Source organism: Sphaeramia orbicularis, unplaced genomic scaffold (assembly GCF_902148855.1).
Source record: "Sphaeramia orbicularis unplaced genomic scaffold, fSphaOr1.1, whole genome shotgun sequence".
NCBI lineage: Eukaryota > Metazoa > Chordata > Actinopteri > Kurtiformes > Apogonidae > Sphaeramia > Sphaeramia orbicularis.
Genome location: NW_021941608.1, coordinates 70,047 through 82,166, shown reverse-complemented (window position 1 = coordinate 82,166; position 12,120 = coordinate 70,047). Strand labels below are relative to the sequence as shown.

Sequence of the window (12,120 nt, the reverse complement as noted above, 5' to 3'; positions counted from 1 at the left end):
TGTGTTTGTGTTTGTGTCTGTGTCTGTGTTTGTGTCTGTGTTTGTGTCTGTGTTTGTGTTTGTGTCTGTATCTGTGTTTGTGTCTGTGTCTGTGTTTGTGTCTGTGTTTGTGTCTGTGTTTGTGTCTGTGTCTGTGTTTGTGTCTGTGTCTGTGTTTGTGTCTGTGTTTGTGTCTGTGTTTGTGTCTGTGTTTGTGTTTGTGTCTGTGTTTGTGTCTGTGTTTGTGTCTCTGTGTCTGTGTTTGTGTCTGTGTTTGTGTCTGTGTTTGTGTCTGTGTCTGTGTTTGTGTCTGTGTCTGTGTTTGTGTCTTTGTCTGTGTTTGTGTCTGTGTTTGTGTCTGTGTTTGTGTTTGTGTCTGTGTTTGTGTCTGTGTCTGTGTTTGTGTCTGTGTCTGTGTTTGTGTCTGTGTTTGTGTCTGTGTTTGTGTCTGTGTTTGTGTCTGTGTGTGTGTCTGTGTTTGTGTCTGTGTTTGTGTCTGTGTTTGTGTCTGTGTCTGTGTTTGTGTCTGTGTTTGTGTCTGTGTTTGTGTCTGTGTTTGTGTTTGTGTCTGTGTCTGTGTTTGTGTCTGTGTTTGTGTCTGTGTTTGTGTCTGTATTTGTGTCTGTGTTTGTGTCTTTGTCTGTGTTTGTGTCTGTGTCTGTGTTTGTGTCTGTGTTTGTGTCTGTGTTTGTGTTTGTGTCTGTGTCTGTGTTTGTGTCTGTGTTTGTGTCTGTGTTTGTGTTTGTGTCTGTGTCTGTGTTTGTGTCTGTGTTTGTGTCTGTGTCTGTGTTTGTGTCTGTGTTTGTGTCTGTGTCTGTGTTTGTGTCTGTGTTTGTGTCTTTGTCTGTTTGTGTTGTGTCTGTGTTTGTGTCTGTGTCTGTGTTTGTGTCTGTGTTTGTGTCTGTGTTTGTGTTTGTGTCTGTGTTTGTGTCTGTGTCTGTGTTTGTGTTTGTGTTTGTGTCTGTGTCTGTGTTTGTGTCTGTGTCTGTGTTTGTGTCTGTGTTTGTGTCTGTGTTTGTGTTTGTGTCTGTGTTTGTGTTTGTGTCTGTGTTTGTGTCTGTGTCTGTGTCTGTGTTTGTGTCTGTGTCTGTGTTTGTGTTTGTGTTTGTGTCTGTGTTTGTGTTTGTGTCTGTGTCTGTGTTTGTGTCTGTGTCTGTGTCTGTGTCTGTGTTTGTGTCTGTGTTTGTGTCTGTGTCTGTGTCTGTGTTTGTGTCTGTGTTTGTGTCTGTGTCTGTGTTTGTGTCTGTGTCTGTGTTTGTGTCTGTGTCTGTGTTTGTGTCTGTGTTTGTGTCTGTGTCTGTGTCTGTGTTTGTGTCTGTGTTTGTGTCTGTGTTTGTGTCTGTGTCTGTGTTTGTGTCTGTGTCTGTGTTTGTGTCTGTGTCTGTGTTTGTGTCTGTGTTTGTGTCTGTGTTTGTGTTTGTGTTTGTGTCTGTGTTTGTGTCTGTGTTTGTGTCTGTGTCTGTGTTTGTGTCTGTGTTTGTGTCTGTGTTTGTGTCTGTGTTTGTGTCTGTGTTTGTGTCTGTGTTTGTGTTTGTGTCTGTGTCTGTGTCTGTGTCTGTGTTTGTGTCTGTGTTTGTGTCTGTGTTTGTGTTTGTGTCTGTGTCTGTGTTTGTGTCTGTGTCTGTGTTTGTGTCTGTGTCTGTGTTTGTGTTTGTGTTTGTGTCTGTGTTTGTGTCTGTGTCTGTGTTTGTGTCTGTGTTTGTGTCTGTGTTTGTGTCTGTGTCTGTGTCTGTGTTTGTGTCTGTGTTTGTGTCTGTGTCTGTGTTTGTGTTTGTGTCTGTGTCTGTGTTTGTGTCTGTGTTTGTGTCTGTGTTTGTGTTTGTGTCTGTGTTTGTGTTTGTGTCTGTGTCTGTGTCTGTGTTTGTGTCTGTGTTTGTGTCTGTGTTTGTGTCTGTGTCTGTGTCTGTGTTTGTGTCTGTGTTTGTGTCTGTGTCTGTGTCTGTGTCTGTGTTTGTGTCTGTGTTTGTGTCTGTGTTTGTGTCTGTGTCTGTGTTTGTGTCTGTGTTTGTGTCTGTGTTTGTGTCTGTGTCATCGTCCTCCATCACAGACTCTAAATAAAAGGGTTTAAAGGATCAACTCAACTTTATTTCTAAACACTGTAAAACTAACACAGCTGGACGCAGACCTAAAAACAAATAAAAGAATGAATAAAAACAATGACATGTATATATAAGAGGAAAACGTTCATATTAGTCATCTTTTTTTTCTTTTTTTTCTGTCATGCATAAGTGTTTAAGTGTGCAGCTGTGTCCAGTTCCATCAGTTCATGGGTGCAGTTGCTCACCCTTGCAGACAGGGGGCAGTCCACTCCACTGGGACGGGTGTCCAGGGACACAGTGGAGGACGGGTTCCCCCAGCAGCTGGTGTCCAGGCAGGCAGGAGTACTGCAGAGTGTCCCCTGGCTGGAAGTGCAGCTGCTGGGTGCTGGGGACCCCATAGGTGGGGGTTCCAGGGTGACTGCAGGGCTCGAACGTCTCAGCTGGAAGAAGAAAACACACATTTGGAAAGTATTAGTGAGTCCCACCTGTTCTATGAACGAGCTCAGCTGTTCTGGACCCAGGACGGGATGAACCTCATCTAAAGCAGAAAAACACATTTAAGGCAGGGGTCCCAAACGTGTGTGCCAGGGCCACATGCAGCCCACCAAAGGGTCCAGTCCCACCCCTGGGACCAGTTAGTACAGTCAAAAATACCACTGTCGTCAACTGATTTAAGCAAAAAAATAAAAATAATTTTAGCTTGAATTAAGGAAAAAAGGTTGAATTAAGCAAAAAACAAACAAACAAAATTCTTCAGTTAAGTTAAAAAAAAGTATATTATTTTATTATTATTATTATTATTATTATTATTATATTAATATTCATACAAAATATTAATTGCTATATAGTGATCATAAGGAATAGAAATTGGGGGTAGCAGTACATAAGTTTTTACGTCCTCCTACTCCTTTTTGAGCATGTATCATTTCATTTATTTTTTTTATTAATTATTATTTTAATTTTTTTTTGTTTGCTTATCAATCATTTCTGTACCAGTACTTATATTTTGTTGGTTGATTTTAGTTTTGATTTCACTGTCGACATGTTCGCAATAAAGATTTCATTCATTCATTCATTCATTCATTCATTCATTCATCTTTGTAAAAATAAAATGTTAACACAGTCTACTCTTTCAGTTTGCTTTGTTCATTAAATTCAATCTAATTAATTGTTTTTATTGGGATATATTTTCTGTCCACATTTAAACTAGTTGTGCAGGGGTGTACATGTCAGTGTTCAACGGGGGGCGCTATAGGCCTGTGTATGTACATTTAATTTTCAATAATAGAACCAGTGAAATCACCTGTTAACACCAGCTCAGTCATGTGTAAATTTACAGTTTTATTTTATTTTATATTATTGTATTGTATTTTACTTTATTTTATTTTATTTATTATATTTAATTTAATTTTACTCTATATTATTTTATTATATTTAAGTTTATTATATTTTCTTTTATTTTATATTGTTGCAGTGGTTTTCAACCTTGGGGTCGGGACCCCACCTGAGGTCGCCTGGAATTCAAATGGGGTCACCTGAAATTTCTAGCAATTGGTATTTGTGTTTTGGATGATTTTTAGGTGTTTTTTGGGGTGTTTTGGTTCATTTTTGGGTGATTTTTAGGTGGGGTGTTTTTTTTAAATTTTTTTTTTTAAATTATTATCAATTTTTTGGTGATCTTTAGGTGGTTTTTGGATAACTTCTGGGTGATTTTTAGGTGGTTTTTTTTTCATTGTTGGGTGATTTTTAGGTGGTTCTCGGTGGGTTTTTTTTTTTTTTTTGGTGATTTTTGGGTGGTTTTGGGGTAATTTTTAGGTGATTTTTCAGTGATTTTTCAGTAATTTTTTGGTGATTAGAGCGGATTTTGGGTTAGTACAAAAGAGCATAAATAATATTTTATCAATTTAGAGGAAGAATTTTTAAAATCATAGCCATAGATAAAAAAAATAAAAAAAAATTAGTGTTGATCTAAATTCAGTCCAAACCGTCTGTGAGTCATTTTAGTAACAAAGAGAACTAGAAAAGCAGTCGCAGAGCGCAGACCTCCTCCAAGACACTTCTGCCTGGTCTTCCTTGTGCCAGGTTCAACATTTCCTGAACATTTCCTGATAATCCGTCCATAACTTTGGGAGTTATTTTGCTAATAAACACACAAACACACAAAGTGAAGTGATCCCAGTTCCTCCTGGTGGAGGTAAAACTGAACCCAGATGAACCAATGCATGATATCTATCCCATAATATAAAACTAGTCTGACATTAGTCCTCATTGTTGTGGATCCTAGAACTCCCATTATTCCAGGACTCAAAAAGCTAATGAGGCCAATGAGCCTGGTTTAGTTAAAGCCGTTAGTGTCCCAGGAGTGGAAGTGTGGAACTGGGCGTCTGTACCGCCTTTAAATCTACTCAAATATCACACATGTACTCCAATTCTTAACCCTCTACTAGGCAGGTGACTATTTTTGGTCATTTCCACATACAAGGGTTAAAGGTGGACGTTTGGGTCTTTAAAGGTTCATTTGGGTCTGTAAGGGTTCGTTTGGGTCTGTAAGGGTTCGTTTGGGTCTGTAAGGGTTCGTTTGGGTCTGTAAGGGTATGTTTGGGTCTTTAAGGGTTCGTTTGGGTCTGTAAGGGTTCGTTTGGGTCTGTAAGGGTTCGTTTGGGTCTTTAAGGGTTCGTTTGGATCTGTAAGGGTTCGTTTGGGTCTTTAAGGGTTCGTTTGGGTCTTTAAGGGTTCGTTTGGGTCTTTAAAGGTTCATTTGGGTCTTTAAGGGTTCGTTTGGGTCTGTAAGGGTTCGTTTGGATCTGTAAGGGTTCGTTTGGGTCTTTAAGGGTTCGTTTGGGTCTGTAAGGGTTCGTTTGGGTCTGTAAGGGTTCGTTTGGGTCTGTAAGGGTTCGTTTGGGTCTGTAAGGGTTCGTTTGGGTCTGTAAGGGTTCGTTTGGGTCTGTAAGGGTTCGTTTGGGTCTGTAAGGGTTCGTTTGGGTCTTTAAGGGTTCGTTTGGATCTGTAAGGGTTCGTTTGGGTCTTTAAGGGTTCGTTTGGGTCTTTAAGGGTTCGTTTGGGTCTTTAAAGGTTCATTTGGGTCTTTAAGGGTTCGTTTGGGTCTGTAAGGGTTCGTTTGGATCTGTAAGGGTTCTGTTTGGGTCTGTAAGGGTTCTGTTTGGGTCTGTAAGGGTTTTGTTTGGGTCTGTAAGGGTTCTGTTTGGGTCTGTAAGGGTTTTGTTTGGGTCTGTAAGGGTTCTGTTTGGGTCTGTAAGGGTTTTGTTTGGGTCTGTAAGGGTTTTGTTTGGGTCTGTAAGGGTTTGTTTGGGTCTGTAAGGGTTCGTTTGGGTCTTTAAGGGTTCGTTTGGATCTGTAAGGGTTCGTTTGGGTCTTTAAGGGTTCGTTTGGGTCTTTAAGGGTTCGTTTGGATCTGTAAGGGTTCGTTTGGGTCTGTAAGGGTTCGTTTGGATCTGTAAGGGTTCGTTTGGGTCTGTAAGGGTTCGTTTGGGTCTTTAAGGGTATGTTTGGGTCTGTACAGGTTCGTTTGGGTCTGTAAGGGTTCGTTTGGGTCTGTAAGGGTTCGTTTGGATCTGTAAGGGTTTGTTTGGGTCTTTAAGGGTTCGTTTGGGTCTGTAAGGGTTCGTTTGGGTCTGTAAGGGTTCGTTTGGGTCTGTAAGGGTATGTTTGGGTCTTTAAGGGTTCGTTTGGGTCTGTAAGGGTTCATTTGGGTCTGTAAGGGTTCGTTTGGGTCTTTAAGGGTTCGTTTGGATCTGTAAGGGTTCGTTTGGGTCTTTAAGGGTTCGTTTGGGTCTTTAAGGGTTCGTTTGGATCTGTAAGGGTTCGTTTGGGTCTGTAAGGGTTCGTTTGGGTCTGTAAGGGTATGTTTGGGTCTTTAAGGGTTCGTTTGGGTCTTTAAGGGTATGTTTGGGTCTGTAAGGGTTCGTTTGGGTCTGTAAGGGTTCGTTTGGGTCTGTAAGGGTTCGTTTGGGTCTGTAAGGGTATGTTTGGGTCTTTAAGGGTTCGTTTGGGTCTGTAAGGGTATGTTTGGGTCTTTAAAGGTTCATTTGGGTCTTTAAGGGTTCGTTTGGGTCTGTAAGGGTTCGTTTGGATCTGTAAGGGTTCGTTTGGGTCTGTAAGGGTTCGTTTGGGTCTGTAAGGGTTCGTTTGGATCTGTAAGGGTTCGTTTGGGTCTGTAAGGGTTCGTTTGGGTCTTTAAGGGTATGTTTGGGTCTGTAAGGGTTCGTTTGGGTCTTTAAGGGTTCGTTTGGATCTGTAAGGGTTCGTTTGGGTCTTTAAGGGTATGTTTGGGTCTGTAAGGGTATGTTTGGGTCTGTAAGGGTTCGTTTGGGTCTGTACAGGTTCGTTTGGGTCGTTAAGGGTTCGTTTGGGTCTTTAAGGGTTCGTTTGGATCTGTAAGGGTTCGTTTGGGTCTTTAAGGGTTCGTTTGGGTCTTTAAGGGTTCGTTTGGATCTGTAAGGGTTCGTTTGGGTCTTTAAGGGTTTCTTTTGGGTCTTTAAGGGTATGTTTGGGTCTGTAAGGGTTCATTTGGGTCTTTAAGGGTTCGTTTGGGTCTGTAAGGGTATGTTTGGGTCTTTAAAGGTTCATTTGGGTCTGTAAGGGTTCGTTTGGGTCTGTAAGGGTTCGTTTGGGTCTTTAAGGGTATGTTTGGATCTGTAAGGGTTCGTTTGGGTCTTTAAGGGTATGTTTGGGTCTGTAAGGGTATGTTTGGGTCTTTAAAGGTTCATTTGGGTCTGTAAGGGTATGTCTGGGTCTGTAAGGGTTCGTTTGGGTCTTTAAGGGTTCGTTTGGATCTGTAAGGGTTCGTTTGGGTCTTTAAGGGTATGTTTGGGTCTGTAAGGGTATGTTTGGGTCTGTAAGGGTTCGTTTGGGTCTGTAAGGGTTCATTTGGGTCTTTAAGGGTTCGTTTGGGTCTGTAAGGGTATGTTTGGGTCTTTAAGGGTTCGTTTGGGTCTTTAAGGGTTCGTTTGGGTCTTTAAGGGTTCGTTTGGGTCTGTAAGGGTTTGTTTGGGTCTTTAAGGGTTTGTTTGGGTCTTTAAGGGTTCGTTTGGGTCTTTAAGGGTTCGTTTGGGTCTGTAAGGGTCTGTTTGGGTCTTTAAGGGTTCGTTTGGGTCTTTAAGGGTACGTTTGGGTCTGTAAGGGTTCGTTTGGGTCTTTAAGGGTTCGTTTGGGTCTGTAAGGGTTCGTTTGGGTCTGTAAGGGTTCGTTTGGGTCTGTAAGGGTTCGTTTGGGTCTTTAAGGGTTCGTTTGGGTCTTTAAGGGTACGTTTGGGTCTTTAAGGGTTCGTTTGGGTCTGTAAGGGTACGTTTGGGTCTTTAAGGGTTCGTTTGGGTCTTTAAGGGTACGTTTGGGTCTTTAAGGGTTCGTTTGGGTCTGTAAGGGTTCGTTTGGGCCTTTAAGGGTTAAACTTTGACATTTTTCGGACATATCAGTTCAGACATAAGGTTCACATCATCAACTCATTAAATTCTGTTAATGCGTGTGATTGGACGGTTTGGAATCTTTGCGGGGGGGTGGGGGTGGGGTCATTTCCTGTCCCGGACGTCCTGACTTCCTGCTGCTGCTTTGTTTGTGGAACTGGACCCGCCTCCTCCGTCTGATTCAAATCTAATTTCCTCTTCGTTCTCCTCGTTCTTGTGACCGTCCTGTCCGGGCCTCGTGCATTTTCAGGTCTACACGCGTATGACGGAAGGAGAATAATAATGTCACCGACAACGGACACGACAGGAGACGACGAGCCAGGACACCGATCTGAGAAAGACCACGATTATAGAGCCAAGAAGACCATTATTTAGTCCAAATGTAGAAAGAAAAGGAAGGGAAACTTTCCTTCAACAAACTGTGTTCAGACCCAGGAGGCACAACTGGACCTGGATCAACCTGGAGGTGGTTTTTAGGTGGGCTTTTTGTTACATTTTGGGGGATTTTTTAGGTGGTTTGGGGGTTTTTTGTGGTTCTTGGCAATTTTTTTGTGATTTTGGGGTGTTTTTGGTGGTTTTTTGTGTTTTTGGGTGATTTTAAGGTGGTTTTGGGGTGGTTTTTGGTGATTTTTGGTTGTTTTTTTGTGTTTTTTGGTGATTTTAAGGTGATTTTTTTTGGCTGTTTTTTGTGTTTTTTGGTGATTTTAAGGTGATTTTTTTTGGCTGTTTTTTGTGTTTTTTAGTGATTTTTGGCTGTTTTTTTTTTTTTTTTTTGGTGATTTTAAGGTGATTTTTTTTGGCTGTTTTTGTGTTTTTTAGTGATTTTTGGCTGTTTTTTGTGTTTTTTGGTGATTTTTTTGGCTGTTTTTTGTGTATTTTAGTGATTTTTGGCTGTTTTTTGTGTTTTTTTGGTGATTTTAAGGTGATTTTTTTGGCTGTTTTTTGGTGATTTTTGGCTGTTTTTATTGGTTTTGGTGATTTTTAGGTGGTTTTGGGATTTTTTGGGGGGGGTTATTTTTGGGTGGGTCCTGACGTAATACATGACCACGCAGACACACTGTGTTTACAGAAGGACATGTGGAGGCCTCTGGTATCAGCGTGTGTGGAACTGATAAAGTTTGTGTCCGGCTGAAGTCGGCACCATTCCAGTCAAATAATTTGAAGCATTAGATTCAAACACAGCTCAGCCTGGTTTGTTGCTCTGGTCTTTTATGGTGTGTAGAAGCCACTAATGTAAAAACAACTGAGAGCCTAATACATTTGCCATGTTTAAAACGTAACAGGCCAATAGTGTACTAAAAGTCCTGAACCGATGACGTAGTAGCTTTTGGACAATAACGTTATAATTTATGACATTATTTGACTGAGTTATTACATTTGCAAAGAACTTTTTTTTTACCAGGACAATAACGTAATTACCAACCAATAAGTTATAACGTTATTAGGCAAAAGTTATTACGTTATCGGTTCAGGACTTTTAGTACGTTATTGGCTCATTACATTTTAAAAAGAGAGAATTTATTACGTTATCGGCCGCTATTAATTTATTGGCTTCTACATGGTGCAACAGCTGCTCCGTCTGTACAACAAAGTATTTGGATGTGGAGGCGGAGTCAGGAGCGGTGGGAGGCGGAGTCAGATTAGGACCACATATAAAAGTGGTCTGGGTCAGATTAGGACCACATATAAAAGTGGTCTGGGTCAGATTAGGACCACATATGAAAGTGGTCTGGGTCAGATTAGGACCACATATGAAAGTGGTCTGGGTCAGATTAGGACCACATATGAAAGTGTTCCGGGTCAGATTTAGGACCACATATGAAAGTGGTCTGGGTCAGATTAGGACCACATATGAAAGTGGTCTGGGTCAGATTTAGGACCACATATGAAAGTGGTCTGGGTCAGATTAGGACCACATATGAAAGTGTTCCGGGTCAGATTTAGGACCACATATGAAAGTGGTCTGGGTCAGATTAGGACCACATATGAAAGTGGTCTGGGTCAGATTAGGACCACATATGAAAGTGGTCTGGGTCAGATTAGGACCACATATGAAAGTGTTCCGGGTCAGATTTAGGACCACATATGAAAGTGGTCTGGGTCAGATTAGGACCACATATGAAAGTGGTCTGGGTCAGATTTAGGACCACATATGAAAGTGGTCTGGGTCAGATTAGGACCACATATGAAAGTGTTCCGGGTCAGATTTAGGACCACATATGAAAGTGGTCTGGGTCAGATTAGGACCACATATGAAAGTGGTCTGGGTCAGATTAGGACCACATATGAAAGTGTTCTGGGTCAGATTTAGGACCACATATGAAAGTGTTCTGGGTCAGATTTAGGACCACATATGAAAGTGTTCCGGGTCAGATTTAGGACCACATATAAAAGTGGTCTGGGTCAGATTAGGACCACATATGAAAGTGGTCTGGGTCAGATTAGGACCACATATGAAAGTGGTCTGGGTCAGATTAGGACCACATATGAAAGTGGTCTGGGTCAGATTAGGACCACATATGAAAGTGGTCTGGGTCAGATTAGGACCATATATGAAAGTGGTCTGGGTCAGATTTAGGACCACATATGAAAGTGTTCCGGGTCAGATTTAGGACCACATATGAAAGTGGTCCGGGTCAGATTAGGACCACATATGAAAGTGTTCTGGGTCAGATTTAGGACCACATATGAAAGTGTTCTGGGTCAGATTTAGGACCACATATGAAAGTGTTCCGGGTCAGATTTAGGACCACATATGAAAGTGGTCTGGGTCAGATTAGGACCACATATGAAAGTGTTCCGGGTCAGATTTAGGACCACATATGAAAGTGTTCCGGGTCAGATTAGGACCACATATGAAAGTGTTCCGGGTCAGATTTAGGACCACATATGAAAGTGTTCTGGGTCAGATTAGGACCACATATGAAAGTGTTCTGGGTCAGATTAGGACCACATATGAAAGTGTTCCGGGTCAGATTTAGGACCACATATGAAAGTGTTCTGGGTCAGATTAGGACCACATATGAAAGTGTTCTGGGTCAGATTTAGGACCACATATGAAAGTGTTCTGGGTCAGATTTAGGACCACATATGAAAGTGTTCCGGGTCAGATTTAGGACCACATATGAAAGTGTTCCGGGTCAGATTTAGGACCACATATGAAAGTGGTCTGGGTCAGATTAGGACCACATATGAAAGTGTTCCGGGTCAGATTTAGGACCACATATGAAAGTGTTCTGGGTCAGATTAGGACCACATATGAAAGTGTTCTGGGTCAGATTTAGGACCACATATGAAAGTGGTCTGGGTCAGATTAGGACCACATATGAAAGTGGTCCGGGTCAGATTGAGGTCCATGTGGTCTCATGTCAGTCCTATCCTGTTCCATGTCACTGCTGATCTTAGGTCCGGTCCTGAGGCGGCTCATACGTACGCAGACATCGGGGCAGGTTCTGGGTCCACCTGGGTCCTGCCGGTCCTCGGCTGTAGCAGGTCAGCAGACTGTTCCCGGACAGACTGAAGCCTTTGTTGCAGATGTACTGGACGGTGGAACCCACGGTGAAATGAGGAGCGGACAGAACCCGCCTGCTGTGATCCACCTTCCCCGGGTCAGCGCAGGACACCACTGGAAACACAGCCAGGTTATCATGGTTAAGGAAAACCGAGCGAACCACCGCGCAGAACCAAACAGAGGAAGAACATGCAAAAGGAACACTGAAGAGGTAAACACGACTAAGAATAAAAAAGGACAATAAATGAATAACATGTCAGATTCAAATATCAACATAAACAAAAAAAAGAGATAAAGAAAATGTAAATAGAAAGCAACGCAGAAATAAATGCAGGGATAAAAATTAAATAAGGAAAAATATAAATAAGGACAAAATAAACAGATAAATGGTACAGAAATGAACTCAGCAAGCCATTTTTATATTTCTGTATATATGTTTTAATATGGCAGGTTCAGTCCTCCATACATGCATTATATATACTTGCATTTAAATACCTATTAAGGATATATATACAAATATATATATATATATATATAAATGTATACACACACACACACACATATATATATGTCAAACATCATACTGTTGCTAAAAATATGTGCTGTGTTTGCTTTCATTTGTCTAACTGTTGCTTTCATATAATTGTGTTAAATTTCTGTATTTTGTCCTTTCGCTCCTTTCAGCTGCACATAAACACATGAACATACTGTATTATACACAAAGCATCCTGTAGTGGAGTACCTGTCTGAGAAAGGACACTGTTACTGGACTATTGGGTCCACATGGGAACAGGACAAAGAAACAGAAAAACCTAGAAAAAAAAACCTCCTTTATGTTCTGGAAATAGAGTCAGCAGAACAGAGGAGGTGTTTGTAAAAGCAGAGCAGTACAAGGGTATGAGGGCTCTGGGTCTGGGTCCAAGTCTGGAATAGGGTCTGGGTCTAGGTTAGGGTCCGAGTCTGGGTCTGGGCTTAGGTCAAGGTTAGGGTCTGGGCCTGGATCTGGGTCTGGTTCTAGGATTGCAGCATCCTTAAACCTGGACTTGAGTGACAGATGCCCAGTCCACATTCAGCCCCATGTGATTTCATGTGGGCGGGGCCAGTAAAAAACTGAAAAGTGTAAAAATTGGAAATGTTCACATGTGCAAATCTGAAAAACATGAGAAACCTT

At 41.6% G+C, this 12,120-nt stretch overlaps 1 pseudogene; it reads right to left on the bottom strand.

The window, feature by feature from the left end:
• LOC115416455 (PHD finger protein 12-like) overlaps positions 1 to 12,120 on the bottom strand; it is an 87,035-nt pseudogene that overhangs the window by 11,181 nt on the left and 63,734 nt on the right.